General features: G+C 38.5%; 1 long non-coding RNA gene across 1 annotated transcript; it reads left to right on the top strand.

The window, feature by feature from the left end:
- The first annotated feature begins 7,118 nt into the window (after window positions 1–7,118).
- Window positions 7,119–13,919, top strand: LOC114017334 (uncharacterized). The gene is made up of 4 exons (XR_003562327.2): window positions 7,119–7,506; window positions 12,295–12,456; window positions 13,282–13,425; window positions 13,784–13,919. It is a non-coding gene; the product is annotated as an uncharacterized LOC114017334 (long non-coding RNA).
- Window positions 13,920–15,675: the final 1,756 nt, after the last annotated feature.

Below are 15,675 nucleotides of genomic sequence, written 5' to 3'. Positions count from 1 at the left end.
CTAAAAGTGTAAAAGGGGAGTACAGGATGTAAATGAACAGAAAGGGCTGATCCTACTGCTTTTTTTAATACTTTATTTCACATTTGTGTTTGTGCAAATGCATAGATCTATTTTTCTATTTCAGGTAGCAGCTCTGACTGCTAGTAACTCTGTCCCTTTATTACTTCACTGTTGCTAAGTTAACTGCTCTATTCTCGTTCTCTATTCCCTTGTATTTTTTCCACCTTGTTTCAGAGAATCCTACAGCATCTGGAGGGTATAATGGTCCTTGGAAGTCCCAGGCTCACATATAAGCCCCATCATTCTGTCTGGGCAGCTGTCTCACCAGATCAAAAGTATACTATATTAATGAAAATGGAATGCTTAATGTAAATCCACCTCAGTCTTTAATGAAATACATACTGAGTTCATTAAGTACATTAAGCCTTTATCAGTGTGCTATAAAAGTCAGTGTGTGGGAAGTGGGAACCTTTTTTTTATTTAATACTGTGTCTGTGCTATAGTGTTGCTGACTTCTGAGAATTTCTTCAGGAAGTGCAGTTTGAGATGCATGGTTGGAATAGGAACCACATAATTCTGCCACATCCCGTGAGCATCGCTTAGATGCCTTGTGTATCCAAATACCCTTCTCCAGTAAATCTACATCTGAAAAAAAAAAAAAAAAAGAAAAAAAAAAAAAGAAAAAGGGAAAAAAGGAAAATTATGATAAAATGTCCACAAGCAATTGTATATTTAGGCATTGATGGGGCTTTTTTTGGTTCCCCACTTAGAATGTGCAATGTGAGCAGAGAGGATGGTAACTGGAGGTGGAGGACTCCTTCTTCAGAGTCCGTTCTGCAAACACTCCTTCAGGAGAGGGTTTATGCTGTTTGTGTCCCTGGCCCCTTCCCCATACAGCATCTCTGTCCCTGCTGGGGTCCTCAGGGCAGTGACAGGCCCCCTAGGAAACTCAGGTAACTGGTGGCAGGAAGATACATAATCTCCCTGCTTTCAAGAGAGAAGACAGAGTCAGACATTTCAGAGACACTTAAGTCATATCAGTCTGTTTTCCACGCTGAATTGCTGGAATTCTGTTGCTTGCAAACCATTCTTCCCTTTCTGCACACAAACAAATTAATTCAGAAACATGGCCGTCTTCTGTTTTGCTAAAAATTTTTTAGTAGTAACTTGGATTATACCCTGGGGGTTTTTTTTACCTGAAAGATGCTATGGATGACTGGAAGAAAAATCGCCTCTCAATTGCTAGCAAACAAATGATGAAGTATTATTTAGTGAAGCATGCTAAATAGAAGAAAACATTACTGCTGTATACCTCTTCAGTAAGAGTTTAGTTCGTGCTCTGGGTCTTCCAGAAAAGATAGAAAATAATATTTCAAAAGAAAATAGTTTGCAAAACAGTCTTCTACAATGAAGAAATGCAAAAAAAAAAAAAAGCTGTCAAACTTTTTCCCCTCTGTGCAATCTTAACAAAAATAGCAGCTTGTGTTCTGGCTTGTTTTCAGGAACATAAGAGCGCATGAGAAGATTTCTGATTCTGGTGTCACAGTAAGTCTGTGTACCTCCTGTGCCTTAAGGATCCTTCCAGGTTTTAAGCACTGATTGTGCGAAGTAGGTACAGAAATGTGGACGGACAGAGGCGGAGGGACAGCTTAACAGTTCGGGCAGTAGACTGACATTCAAAAGGGTTGTCCCTCTTTTATATGTGTTGCCTTACCTTGATGTGCTAACACACAAACTCAGCCAGTCCCACCTCGGTTCCAAGGACTGTCACAAACATGCTAGTCCTTAAGTGTCAGTAATGCTAATATAGCAGTGAGATCACAACAAGTCTTCCTCGGACTCAAGATTTCTGGCAGCTCTTTGCATTGCTTCTACTCCAAGGAGTAGTCGGGGAGACTGAAACTGCATCCCAGAAGGCAAAGAGCGGGCCTGAAGGCAGCAAACCTTGTGCTTTTTGTAACAGATGTGAACATGGACTTGGTGTGAGCAGCTTCCCTGCAGCCAGGTGTTGCGGTGTTTTGGAGCTGGCCTACCAGGAGTGGGATGCTAGGAAGAGAGCAAGAAGTCTTTTGAGACTGAAGGAGTGTACTGGGTTTCTGTGGCTCTCAAGAAGTTATCGGTAATAAATGCAATATTTAGCTTGTCAAAGGACTGGTGGTGACAATTTGCATCAGCCACAGTTTTGCTGGTGATATTCTGACAAAAGTATAGACCAGTAAACTCATTTGTTTGTGAAACCTTGAAATGAGTAAAAAAAGATTAGCAGATATTCACGGGGACTAGATGTTCACTGAAATACTAGTTACGGAAAACAAGTAAGTATTAAACTGTTACAGAGCTGGAATTTGTTTAACTGCTGTCCAGATTTTGAGACTTCTACTTGCGAAAAAAATCCTTCCACTGGGAAGAGCTGAGCTTTGTTTTCAGGTAAGTCATATTTAAGGTATTTTCAAATTGCTCTTAACAGTACCTTGACTGCCAAAAACATCTGAGTGTGCCTGCACAGGCTGCTGCTTTTCACTGTTGGATGAAGAGTGGTACAATGAAAACTCCGACAAATACTCACAAAAAAACCCTTCTTCTTTTGGGCTAGACTTGCAATTGCCAGTTCATTCTAGTGTCTGAGATAAGCACGCTTTCCCCTACTGTGGTCAGCTTTTCCTGCAGCAGGGATGGACGCTGTAAGGCTGAGTTCCCTGACTGCCCAGTTACAGATGGCTGTATGCCGAGAGATGCGCTCGTGAGGAACCTCCAGCTGCGGAGGAGCAGACCTGGCGAGCAGCATTTAGCTGTGAACCACTGGGGGCCACCGCTGGGGACCCTGAGGGACAGCCGGGGGCTTCCTGGGCACTCTCCTTCCCCAGCTGGCAGCACCCAGCCTCCCCGCTCCCTCCCAACTGTCTCCTGACGCAGGAGGAGGCAGCCCCAGACCTGAAAAGCTCTCAGCTGAAGCAGGTTTTCATATTTATCATATGGAAGAGTCATTTACCTGTTGTGGTTTGAAAACTGTTACATGTTACTGAGCTTTGAATACCGTCACTGTAAAGATGCTGGCCACGCTTGGCCGGTTAGTCCTGCTAAGCCAGGTAAATGTCAAGAGGAGATTCCTTTGGCAGGAATTCCTTTCCCAAGATGACCCATTTCATTGTAGTGACACTTCTGAAGGACTGAGGTGGATTTACTGAGGCATAGATTTAGAAATTTTAGAAACAGGTAATTTGCCTAAAAATTTGGGGCATTTCTCCCCCTTTTTCTAAGCAGGCAATAAGTCCCCTTGCAAGAGCCTCCAACTTCCATTTTGGAAAAATGGTTGCTTCGCCATCGCGACCCCCAGAAAGCGGGGACGGAATCCTTGTGTGAGTCATGCGTTTCTCCTGGTAAGAAATTTCTTTTTCTCTCAATGTTCTTACGATGTTAGAGCTGTGTAATAAAGGCCAGTTGGGTGTCCTGGCTTAGTCATTTAAAACAATTAAGTGAAGAAACAGGTTTCACCTGTTTTAACTGTCCAACTGGCTGTTAATTCATGCCCAGCAAGCCATAGGAGGGAGGCTTGGACTGGGAGAGAAAAAGCACGTGTGTGACATTCAGAAGACATTTCAGAGCCCTTTCTCGATGGCTAGCAGCGAGATGAATGTGGGCAGGAGAACACATTTGAAAAAAGGAGGAAAGTATTCAGACTGAAAGAAGTTGTTTGTGTCTGTAAGCACCAGAATCACACAGACTGAGATTATTTAGAAAATAGAAGTGTGTCACGTGGAGGATCCGGGGAAGCAGCTCCAGGGGTCCCTGTTGGCATTGCTGCTATTTACACGATCAGATTGTACTCTCTGTGCTGTGTCTTTTGTATAAAAATATACAGCTAAAGACAAAGTGAGTGATTGCACTTTACTGAACGTTCAAGAGACAGAAAAGTGATGTTTATGAAAATAGCATTTACCAGTTAATATTAGAAAACCATTGCCCTTTTTCTTTTTTTTCCCCCCCAATTAAATTATGATCTCTTTTGGAAGATTATTTGAATAAAATGCACAGAAAACCTAGCACTATTAGGCTGTAGTGAGAAATACTGAAATTTTTCATCCAGGGAAAAAAAATAATAATTGAATACTTGTAATACTTACCAGTGTTCCAGAGAAAATCTGCCAACAGAAAATATATAACTACAAATCCATAACAGGGATTGTTTGAAGAGATTTGACTCACCTTGAACTGATGCCACTGTGTGGTTTAGAAACTGTTTTCATCACGTTACCTGAGGTGCCTGCCTGCAGTCATACAGAGCAGGGTATTGCATCCTAAGCACTTGACTCTGTGCCCACTAGGTCAATGGAAATATAACCAATGCCTTACAGGAGGCAGGTGGCTCTTTCATCATACTGGAGAGTGAGGGAATAATTGCAGTGTCGTATTCTTTGAAGAAGGAGAGTGCCCAGAATATTGGCAAGTCAGCTTTCTTGAGAATGAAATGGTCTGCTTGGACAGCATGACTCAAAGCGTTATGGAGGTAAAGATTATTTCTCTTAAAATATGAAGGAAATATATGAGACTGGAGAAGCGTGATTTATTTACTTATTTTAACAGACTAGGTTAGTCATTGGTGAGGTTTGGATTTTGCAGCAGGCATGTAGTCAAAAACCAGGGACAAGAACTGATAGAAAGTGTCTGGGTCCATGAACACGTTTTGACCTGCCTGTTCTTGGGTTCATGAGCTGTATGGGTTAATCAGTACGTCTGATAATGTTTTACCCTCGTTTTGTGATTATTTCAATTTCTTTTTGGATAAGGATGGTTTTCAGCAGCACAGCAGCACTTCAGTAATTGTGCAGCCTTGATGATGCGGTTGTGAAGCGCTTTCATCAGAGACCTAACTGCAAAATGACAGAGACTGCAGAGGCAGTAACTAGGCTGAGCATCAGATGTAAGTTTTCTGTAAGTTTTTTTCTGCAGAAGGCACCTTTGCCCTTTTGCCATGCTCTTTTTCAAGTATTATAGGCATCAGGTTTGGGGTGTGGTAAATATGACAATGTTGTCGGACATTGTACCAAATAATATTGTAAACATACTGAGGTTTGGGGTGTGGTAAATATGACAATGTTGTCGGACATTGTACCAAATAATATTGTAAACATACTGCAAATTTCCAGGGGTTGCACCAAGTTGTTTTAAAGTGTATGTTAGAAACTATTCTTTCAAGTAATCTAGTTGTGTGCCACATCAAAGACACAGGGGAAGAAACTGAAAAATCTTTTAGCACTCACAAATAAAAACCAAACGTTTATCAGGAGGTTAGCAATACTCACCACATTTTGTCCAGTTGCTTTTGCTAGAGCCATGAAATTGGCTGTATAGGTGCCAGGATGGCAGTAAATCACCATGGTGAAGAAGGCTGCAACTTTGGCTTGAAACTTTTAAAATAAAAACATCAGTTGGTCTTTCACCAGGCCAGAGCTTTCTGGTTTGCCTGGCAGTGTTGCATGTTTGTGTTGTAGTTTACGCTCAAAAAATTCTTTATAGCTGAAGTTTGTTGAGAGACAAGATAAAAATGGGAGGAGAACTGCTTCTGCATGAGGAACAGTAATTAGAGTAGTGTGTGGTTGCCCACATGGACTGATGGGTAGGTAAGGATTATATTCATGCATATTACTTTTGCAGAATACTTGTCTATTGCAAAATAATTTATTCATGTGAAGATGATGCTTGGCAAAGTCCTGCTGGGTATTGAATCAGCCAATACCTTAGAGAAGAAATAAGCAGCTGCTCTGTAATATCCACATATATACTTATGCCTAGAACACAAAAATATGTTAGGATCATATTTTAGTAGCAAAGTCAGTATACTATATCCACAAGGACAGTGATTCTGGAAGAAACAGAATCATTCGAATCTTAAAATATTTTTAAAATTACAGTAACTATATTAAAAACCTGTTAAAAGAACTGCTGAGACTGATCCTACCAGGTAAGCGTAAAAATTAATTTATATTCCCAATGCTGCTTAATAAATGCATTGGGACTGAATCATCCCAATCTGTTCAGTCTATTGGTATATGTCTTAGTCCTTCCATACCTGAAATTCTATCGTTGTTACTCTTGCACTTCTGAAGCCGTGCATTTGTTTTCAGTCCTGCTTATTATAGCCATCTGTTCAGGCACTACATTGCCTTCCTACAATTTTTAATTTCCCTTGTAACCTTCTGTGGAATGCCTTGAAAATAAGTAATTTCAACTGTTTTTTTCAAGCCAGGGATTTGTTGATACAGAGTCAGAGAATCACAGAAAATTTGCAGTTGGAAGGGACTCATGGTTAAGGAATTCTGAGAAGAACTGGACAGAGATGCTTTTCTTCCATAAAGGTGGTTTGGACTTACTAATGGTTTAGACTCTAGAGGTTCATTCATTCAGTTATAGAGTAATAGTAAGTAAAGTAATAGAGGTATTACATTCATTCAGTTGAAAAAAATGTCATTGATCTGTCATTTCCAGAAACTCTGTAACTTCTGGGTTAGCTATCTGTGCATCTCCATTATCTGCCTCTTCCTCTTGTCTTCTGGCTTTTGGTAGTAGTCCATACATTCTGTCATTAAAAATACTTGGCTGACAATATTTTGTGGAGGCTACTTGCTGCCCTTGAATTCATCCAACTGTTCCCACATGTAAAGAAACTGTCATTTTGAGCTCTTAATCTGTAACTACTTAGTCTCTGTGATGAAAAGAGATGGACGTTCTTTTTTTGTGTGTGTGTGTGATGTTGCTATCTTAATTATTTTCTTTATTCTCTAGTCGATGTATTAATAAACTTTATTGGTTGTCAACGCCAAGTGTCTACCTGACATAAATTCCTCATGGCTTTTATATTTTATTTTTAATCCTTGCTCTGTAATGGAACAACCTCCTGAATTGCAAATCTCTTTATTGATTTTTTTTTTCGGGGGGGGGGATAAGCATACAATCACTGGTAGTAAGGAAGCATAAAGCACTGATTTTTTAAAAAAAAACAATTAAAAGTCACAAATTAGTTGTGTATGTTTGTTTTGTTGGGGTTTTTTTGTTTTGGTTTTTTTTTTTAGTTGTTGATGCAGAAAATATTGCAGTGGGACATGTTTACAGTAGAATAAAAATACAAGAGGTAACTGTATTGGTGATAACAAAAAGATCTCTTTTTCTTGTGGTAAAAATGTGTCCCTATCCTGAAACCAGACAGTGGCCAGCTAACTAGTTCTGTACGTTGTGTTCAGATCTGGCTTCAGTGGCTTACATGCTTCCTTATGCTCCACATTCCTTGCAGAATGGGTTGTCACTCTGTCCCTCAGTAGGGTGCTTTTCTACAATTACCTCGGTGCCTTCTGGAAAACTCAAATTAAACAAATATCTTTCCTCTCAGGTAGCGAATGTATGGCCTGCAAGTTTTTTATTGTATCTACCAGCACAGAAGTCAGGAAAGAAGATGACGCTTCTTACACAGCCCAAAGCAGCCAGACGGCCATAGTGACTTTGTCAGCAAAACATGTAAGTCCGTAGCAAGAACTACCAAGTCACTCAGGCACTTGCTACATCTTTGGTTGAACCAACACGATTTATAAAGCCTACGGACCCTGTGAAAAAGAACAGACCCAACTCCTGAGTCAGCGTAACTTGTGGGCCTTTTAGATGTGTCATTCGAAAAGTCAGTCGTATGTATCATGTAGGTGTCCAACTACATGTAAATATTTTGCAGAATCAATTAAATAACTTGCTTGCTAACAGCAGTTTTGAAAACAAGGCAGCAACTCTGAAAATGAGATTTGCTTTCTGTAGTGTCTAGCCTCCTGCTTGCTTCATCAAAAGCCATTCAAATTGTTCTACCACCAGGCTGACTAACCCATTTAAAGTTCCATTGGAATAATTCTTTATTCCAACAAAATTGTTCCAACAACTTATATTCTTGATTATTAAATACTTTTTTAGCTACTTCTCTGTGGCTAAAAAATAAGAACTGTGCCTTTCGTTAAAGGAAATAGCTTGTTGAAAGCTATATAAAGACATATAAATACAAATATAAACAAGCAAACAATTAAAAGGGAGTTATGAAATTTCAAATATTTTCTTCCTTGACGGAAGTAGCATAACAGTGTAATCTTAAGGTAAGTCACTCTTCAGTTAGTCTTACCAGACACATGATTTGCATAGTCAGGGAAGGCTATTTTTCTCTCTTTCATCATTTGTAATTAGGACAAAGTGCTTTCAAATGAATAAGCCTCCTTCCTTTGTAGCAAAACAAAACCCCTGTAGACAGTAAGCCTTGTTACTGTTTTCTGCGTGGGTAATATTTTTGAAGCTTCGCGTATTTCCTAAGTTTAAAGAACTAAAATTGTGAAAACTCAGTCTGAACTTCCACGCATTACCCACAGTCTGTGACATAGTAAATCCTTAACAAAGTTTGCTGATACATCACAAATAAAATGTAGTTTCAGAAACGTATGCAAACTGGATGTATAAGTTTCAGGGCAATGGGAAATCCACTAGATCTTTAGCTACTTGTATAGTTATTGTAGTTGGTTTTTATTTTTGTTTTCTTTTAAACTGCATTTATTTCCAAATTGGATACCAATTATTTCAATTTTGTCAGTGGCCTTCTGCACACTGAAAGCTCTCATTTAATACAGGTTTTCTCCTTAGGCTGCTATCAGTACTTAGGTTACCTTTTACTTTTTTCCTCTTCTTAATAAATAAACGGAGCTTTTCCAGGCTTCTCCCAAGTGAGGCATTCAGAACCTGTGTAAGTTAAAATATTTTTCCTAAAATGTGAACACTTGAATTATGTATGCCAACACTGACTAACCGTTCCATTTTTGGGGTATTGTGTATGTAAATTCACAGTAAATTTCTTCTGTAAATGGTCTTAAGGATTATTCAGGCCATTTACACCTTCTGATGAGTGAGCTGCAAGACTACATCCCTACAGAACCAAATAAATAATTCAGTTGAGAGCGGTGTTATCAAATCTGTCACTAGTAATCTGTTTAGTAGGTGCTGTAATTGCACCTATTCTTCAACTGCAACAAAGCCTGTTACAGAAGTGAGAACTCTGATAGAAGTCTTAGCATATTGAACCCATCTTTATTTGACAAATGTATGTGTTTGTCAATAGTACTTTGAATTCCCTTGAAAAGATGCAGTTTTCTATTTAAAAAACCCACCTAATTGGATGTCTTTCCTATAATTATTTAGTACTTTGAAAACGGCACTGCAGTCATTTACTGTTGTAAAATAAGCCAAAGAGGAGGAAGTTGCTTCCCAAGCAGCACTGGGCAGAACGCTTGGAAATATTAGCTGTGTCTAGCCAGTTTAGTATCAGTTCTTGCCTGTTAGGCAGCGATACCATTAGGTGCTTGCCAGTAACAGAATCTATGGCTGGGAGATTGTAGCAGCTGATTAAACAGATTGAAAAGTTGAGCTTTAGGCAAGGAACAAAAAGAATGTTCATACTGAGCAAGTCAGAAATCAGTACCTCACCTGACTTATGCAGGTATTTGGGGGAAAACCCCTTCTCACTAGGTCCGTGGTTTGCTTAGGAGGAACAAGGGTTAATGAAAACATAACCCCCCTGCTATTTAGCAAAGCTATGCTATTAATTACAGCAAATGGAGCATTCATTACAAGGAACAAGGAATTACTTTCAGTTACTGGCACTGAAAATATAAAAACCTTACCTTCTGTACTGAAGGCAATAAAATTTAAAAGCATAAGCTTGTAAGATTGTTGTTATCTTAAAGCTTCCTTCAAACTAATCAATTCAAAGGAATTATAGTACCTCTTTAGAAAATAGCAACCCTCAGCTTGTGATTTATTTTTAATTATTTTAAGGTAGTTCAGACAGAGGATTTAAAAGAAAAATCTTCAACCAGATTGAGTAATTTCACATAAAACCTAAACATAAGTAAGTCTTTTTCCTAAAGTCCAGATTAAATCACTTACTGTTAAGTGTAAGCAAACTGAAACAGGAATTTTCATATGCAGAAACACGTTTTCTGTCCAGTTAGTGATATAATCAGAATGATTAAATTCTGTACATCATGATTGTTTAAGGCTAAGTTCAAATGACAAAAATCTCAGGAAAACAATGGTATCAGGCAGTTCTGTCATTTTAAGCCCGAGCAATGCCTGAGTCTTAACACTATAAACCACTTGATCCACGGTACCCTATCGCTAAGGTCCTGCCAAAAGGAGCAAATGTCAGGGATAATTCAGCTCCTAAGCCAATTGCAGTGGAAACCAGGGATCATATCAAGACCAATTTGGAGCAGATTAATGAAAAAAGGGCTTAATGAGCCGTGTACCCCTAAAAGAATGCTTGTAAAATCCACCCCTAATGAGGGTGGGGAGATAGCCGAGATTGTGAGAAACAAGTCAGGACCATTAACCTTGGGGTATTACGAGATCCTTGGGACTCTAATTCTTGTCACAAGGTCAAGCTTTTACAAAGCAATTATTAAGGATCTTTATAGTATCAACATACAGACACACACACATACTCAAAGCCTTTTAACGTCGGGGATTCTGGACTCATTTCCCTTCTCCAACTAATCACATTTATTATTTTTTTTCCTGCTTTCCTTGTTCATAAAGGTACCTATACAGGTGATGTATCTCTTGGCTTGTGCAACCAGTATAATTGTACTATTCAGTGCCCAAACAAAAGCAGGGAACCAAAGTTTTATTTATTATTTCACTTCTGCCTTTCTCTCAGCTTGATTTGTATGCCTTTCTGTTGGAATGAATAAAGAAACGAAAATTCTCACCTCTGCCATGGTGGGTCTGCTGATCTAACTTTAATTTTGAATGAGGACAGGTTGGCATTAGTGCCCACTGCCAATTTGAATTTTTCCAAAGTACAAGAAAATAGTCTGTCATGAGTGATCACATTTAAGCATTTCATTAGTCCTACTACTTCTGAGCCAGATACATATGGAGAGTAGAACGTTAGATAAAAAGAGAAAAATATAACCTTAGTGTGACAGTGAAGTCTGGTATCCCTACTACTGTAATTTCTGCTCATGCGACTAAGGTATAAAATGTTATAAATCTCATTATGGAGTTGCAAGAGCTCAGCTAACAGTTTGACGGCTAGATTGGGCTGCTGTCAGTTCGTTAGTGTGGGGGCATTCTCATTAAAATCGTTGGGAGCAAATAAGCTAAAAAGTGATGCGCTTAGGAGTAGCAGAGTCTACTTTCATTGAGATGAACAGGAATTCTTCCTGGGCAGCAGCTCTTGGGTTTGCTCTGGCCATATGGGCCACTTCGGTGGAAATGCAATCATACAGGCAGTATTTTAACTTCTCTGCAGAGTGAAATACAGAGTTGAGTATTGGACAGTGCAGGAAGAAACATTTGTTTTGCATAAATACATTCTTATAGATGGCCAACTGCTAAAATGAGTAGTGTAAAGCAAGAATAGCTTAGGAGTTGCCAAGAAACTGTGAAAGTTTTCAAAATGTATTTTAACCTAATTTGATTATTTCATTTCTCAGAAGCCACCATTGTATGCTGAAATTTATTTTATTTTCAGATTGGAACATAGTCTCTGTGATTACATTTATAACTCTTTAAACATTGAAATGTTAAGGACCACCTACAACTACCTGGACTGTAGAGTTTTACAGTTTTAAATCCAGGCTGATCAAACCCCCACCCTCACCCCCCACCCCCCCAGGCAGCTTTTCTAATTCCACTTTAATGTCTGTGTAGTACTGGGCCTGGAGTAGTTTTTCTGCCAATTTCTTTGCAGCAACCACATAGCTGTTATCTCCTCACTGTTTCTTTCTGCTTAAAAAGGAAAAATGTGTCAGTAAACTAAAGGTACAGAATACTTTTTGTACTTGAGGCTTTCATTTTCCCCAGCAGCACTTCATCTCACTATCAAGGCAATACAACAATTAGTGATTAGGTCAGCAAGAATCCTGAATTCATGTGTATCCGAATGTGAAGGTTAGAACACAGTGGCTGTCCAAAAGCTTAGATCCTTTCATTTCCTCATAAGTAGCATCCCAGCTCTGAATGTTCTGGAAAGATAAAATATGAATTGAGAACAAAGATTAATAAATCTGTTAATGCAAAACACAGCTGAAATAGTTGAACAAAAAGAGTTGAATTTTACAATCCACATTTTACCACTAAGAATGATGGGGCATTCTCAGAGGTATATGTCTCAGCATTCTAACCATTAGTTAGAATTCTAACTAATTTCATTCTCAAGAAAACAGTCACAGCACAAAACTGTTCCCTTGAAAGTTGTGTTCTTGATTTGCATCTCTGTAGTCTTCTGCATCAAGGAAGGAGTGAAAGGAGAAATTCACACTGGGGCAATTCCATCAGACAGAGGCTTAAATGAGGCAGGAATAAGGAATTCATAAAGCCACATTATCTTCTCTGTATGCTTCATGGTTTGTGATCATTGCCACTATCAAGGAAGCTGCACGGGTAAGTAACAAAGTATTTTTATTTAACACAGCACATATTTCTTTTGGGTTTCATATTTAATGATGCTGGATGTAGCTGATAGGATGAGCACTGTGATTCAGCTTTCAGAAATTTAACAAAGGACTTCCTATTTTCAGGATGTGAAGAAGTTCCCCTGAGTTCTTTAGGAGGCTAAAATACAGTATCATGTTACAGTCTGAGCAGTTCTGAGCCAAGCAGCAAAGTGTTAATTGTATCCACAAGCACTTATGGATGCAAGCTGCGAAATGTCAGCTTGAATATCTGCTTCAGTTTAATTATTTTAATAACGACTGACCTAATTCTTGAATTAGTCATCAAGTTTTAATATATCGAAATATCACGCAGTGTTTCAGTAGAACACTGAAATGGCAAGGTGAAGATTTTTTCAATTTTTTTAATAAAAAAGTTGGGGTTTTGAAGAAAACACATACAAAATGTCAAGAATTTCAAATCTCAAATGCAAACTTTTTCATTCTTTGTGAGAAAGATAGCAGAAGCTGGGAGGCTTTTAAACACTTGCAAACATGGAGAGGAGAAATCTTCAAAAATAATTCTGTGGGTCTTTTATGTATGATACCTGCCTGCTCTGACAGTTTGTTTACAGCTGTCTATATAAATCTCATACAGATTTTTAGACGTATCCTCTAAATCTGCAGTAAACCTAATTTAGCCTCAGAGATTTTTAACAAAATATTATTATAATTATACTGGAAGTAGATTAACATCTTGCAGATAACATATTATTGTTGGTTATCCTTAAGCTGTGAAAAGTTTTGTCATAAAGGAACCATCTTGTCTTACCAGAAGGACTGCCACGTGTGTATATTTCAATGCTCCAACAGTTGCATCTTCAGTAGTGACACTCTCCAAAAATTCAGGATTGTTGTGTGGCTCACATTCGTAACCTGCAAAACCCTGAAACAATACTGGGCATCAAAAATTCCTAAGGTAAGATTTAATAAAAGGGTACAGAATGCTCTAAGACTATGTTCTATGGAAAGTCTTGGAAGAGCAGTAACACAGGTACTATTGATAACAAAACAAAAAAGCCCTGGCACTGCCAAAAGGACCAAAGGGTGAAAGTCTTCAGGTTAGGACTTGATCTATGGTTCAGCGCGTTGGTTCATTCCATTAGAAAGATGTAAAGCGAAAAAGAGGACAGTTCAGTTATTACCAAGTTTGGATTTGAACGGAGATGGTACACTCCCCACATATTTTTAAAATTAATGTTAAAATAGGCCCTTGACTCAGAAACTGAACTATGTATACAATGAATAACATACTTGTATATATCTGTTCCCAACAGCTGCAACTCGACGGAAATGGTTGGCTGTTAATTCTAACCAGGGTCCCACTAAACCCTGAAGACGGAGGAAGGGCATTCGGACTTCAAAGCACCATTCACCAGGCCTTTCCTAGCCTGGGAGCAAGTGCCAGCGTATTTAGGTAAATTATTTCCTGCAAACCATTTCATAATAGACCTGGAAGATCTGAATTAAATGAAAAAAAAAAAAATGTTGCCATTTAAATCGAAGTAGTCACATGGTAATGAAAGCAGCAACTTCCCATAAGCTGTATGGGAAGCTCTTGCCTTGAGGGATAGGTGTTTTACACAGCAGGGTAACGTCTCAAACGTTAGGGAGCCACAGCTCATTTAAGCAATATTTTATCTTTTATAACCAAATGGGGTCTAATTAAAATATAATATTTTTTTTCTTTACAAACACAATCAACATAGTGCAAAGGGAAAGTTTAAGTCTGTGTTAGTCAGTGCCTGTTGCTGTGACCAGGACCCCCAGCTGCTGAAGGCTCACCAACCTAAAGTACTGTAAAGCATTATGAGCAGTGCCCTGGGACACCTGGCCTGCTGTCAAACACTCTGAATATGGAATGGCAAGGTGGGGGAATGGAAAAGACGATTGTCCTCTCTTGCCTCAACATCCTGCATGTAAAAGCAAAACCAGAACTGACATTCGGTTTCTGCATATATCCTTCCCACCCTCCCTTCTGTGAGAAATCGTGCCGTGAATAACTAACACGCATGCAAATCTAAGAAGTATGAAGCATGTCAGTAGGAATCCTGATGTCCTTTTCCATGTCTAAATAGCTTTTATGAAATACATTACCACTGACTTTAAATGCTTATGTAAAATCTGAGGAAAAGAGTAGGTTAGGATTTAGTGCTCACATGATATTTGTCGAGGATAAATTATTTTCCTGGCAAGCAGCTGAATAAAATTTTTCCTGTTGGTGGTTTGATTGCTAAAATAACATTATAAATATTGTCCCAAGGAAGACTTGCAGAAAATACTGCTGAATCTCCAGCTTTTTTTCTTTCCAGAAATAATTGGAATCTCTTTATTAAAATATTATATATATTATTTATAAGTTCTAATGGTGTAAACGAAGCAGGTGAAAACAGAGGTTGGTTAACTCCTAAAAACAAAGCAGAGAGAAAGCTGTAAGGTAACGCTTTGTATAAGGTAATACTATGACCTGTACAAGGTATTACTATGACTATTCTCCTGAATCTCAAACTGAAAAGACACTTTGAAGAAAAAGCAGATAAGCAAAAACTTCAAGATATAGCCAACCCGATGAAGCTATCCTAAATGGGTTGTTTAAGCCTCAACCAAATCGTTTCCATGGAATTACGGTATGGGAGATAGGACAACAATTCCATGTACAAAAATTATCCATAGATCAATATACAGAAATATATTCAATATATATTCATATATATTGATACCAACATATGGAAAATGTTATACAGAGGTTTTATCACAGTAAGCTTAATACCTGACATGTCAGTGCAAGTCTGCATGGAATGACTCATTTAATTTTAATGCAGAAGATGTCCCTTAGGGGACATAAACAGCAAAGGCAGTTATTTACCTCTACTGCATATCCAGAGGTACGCTTATCAAAATGTTTCCAGAAAGCTCATGTGCATCTTCCATTGCAGCCAAAATATCTAAAAGCCTAAGAATAAACAAAACCATTCTGAAAGAAGTCTGGAGAAGTAAATGAAATGATGTAAAAGCAAAGTAAAAATTGGCTTGCTTATCTAGATAACATAGATACTGTGCAGAGCGTGAAGTGAAATTCTGTCCAAATTAAAGATTTATTCAGTCACTAAGTACAGCTGGAACAACCATTTTGAGAAACCTGGTTTTCATTTTGCCAGTCTCTTCTAAT

This window comes from Falco cherrug, chromosome 1 (genome assembly GCF_023634085.1).
Source record: "Falco cherrug isolate bFalChe1 chromosome 1, bFalChe1.pri, whole genome shotgun sequence".
NCBI classification, from domain to species: Eukaryota; Metazoa; Chordata; class Aves; order Falconiformes; family Falconidae; genus Falco; species Falco cherrug.
The sequence above is the reverse complement of the archived record's forward strand: the minus strand, read 5'-3'. Positions and strand labels throughout refer to the sequence as shown.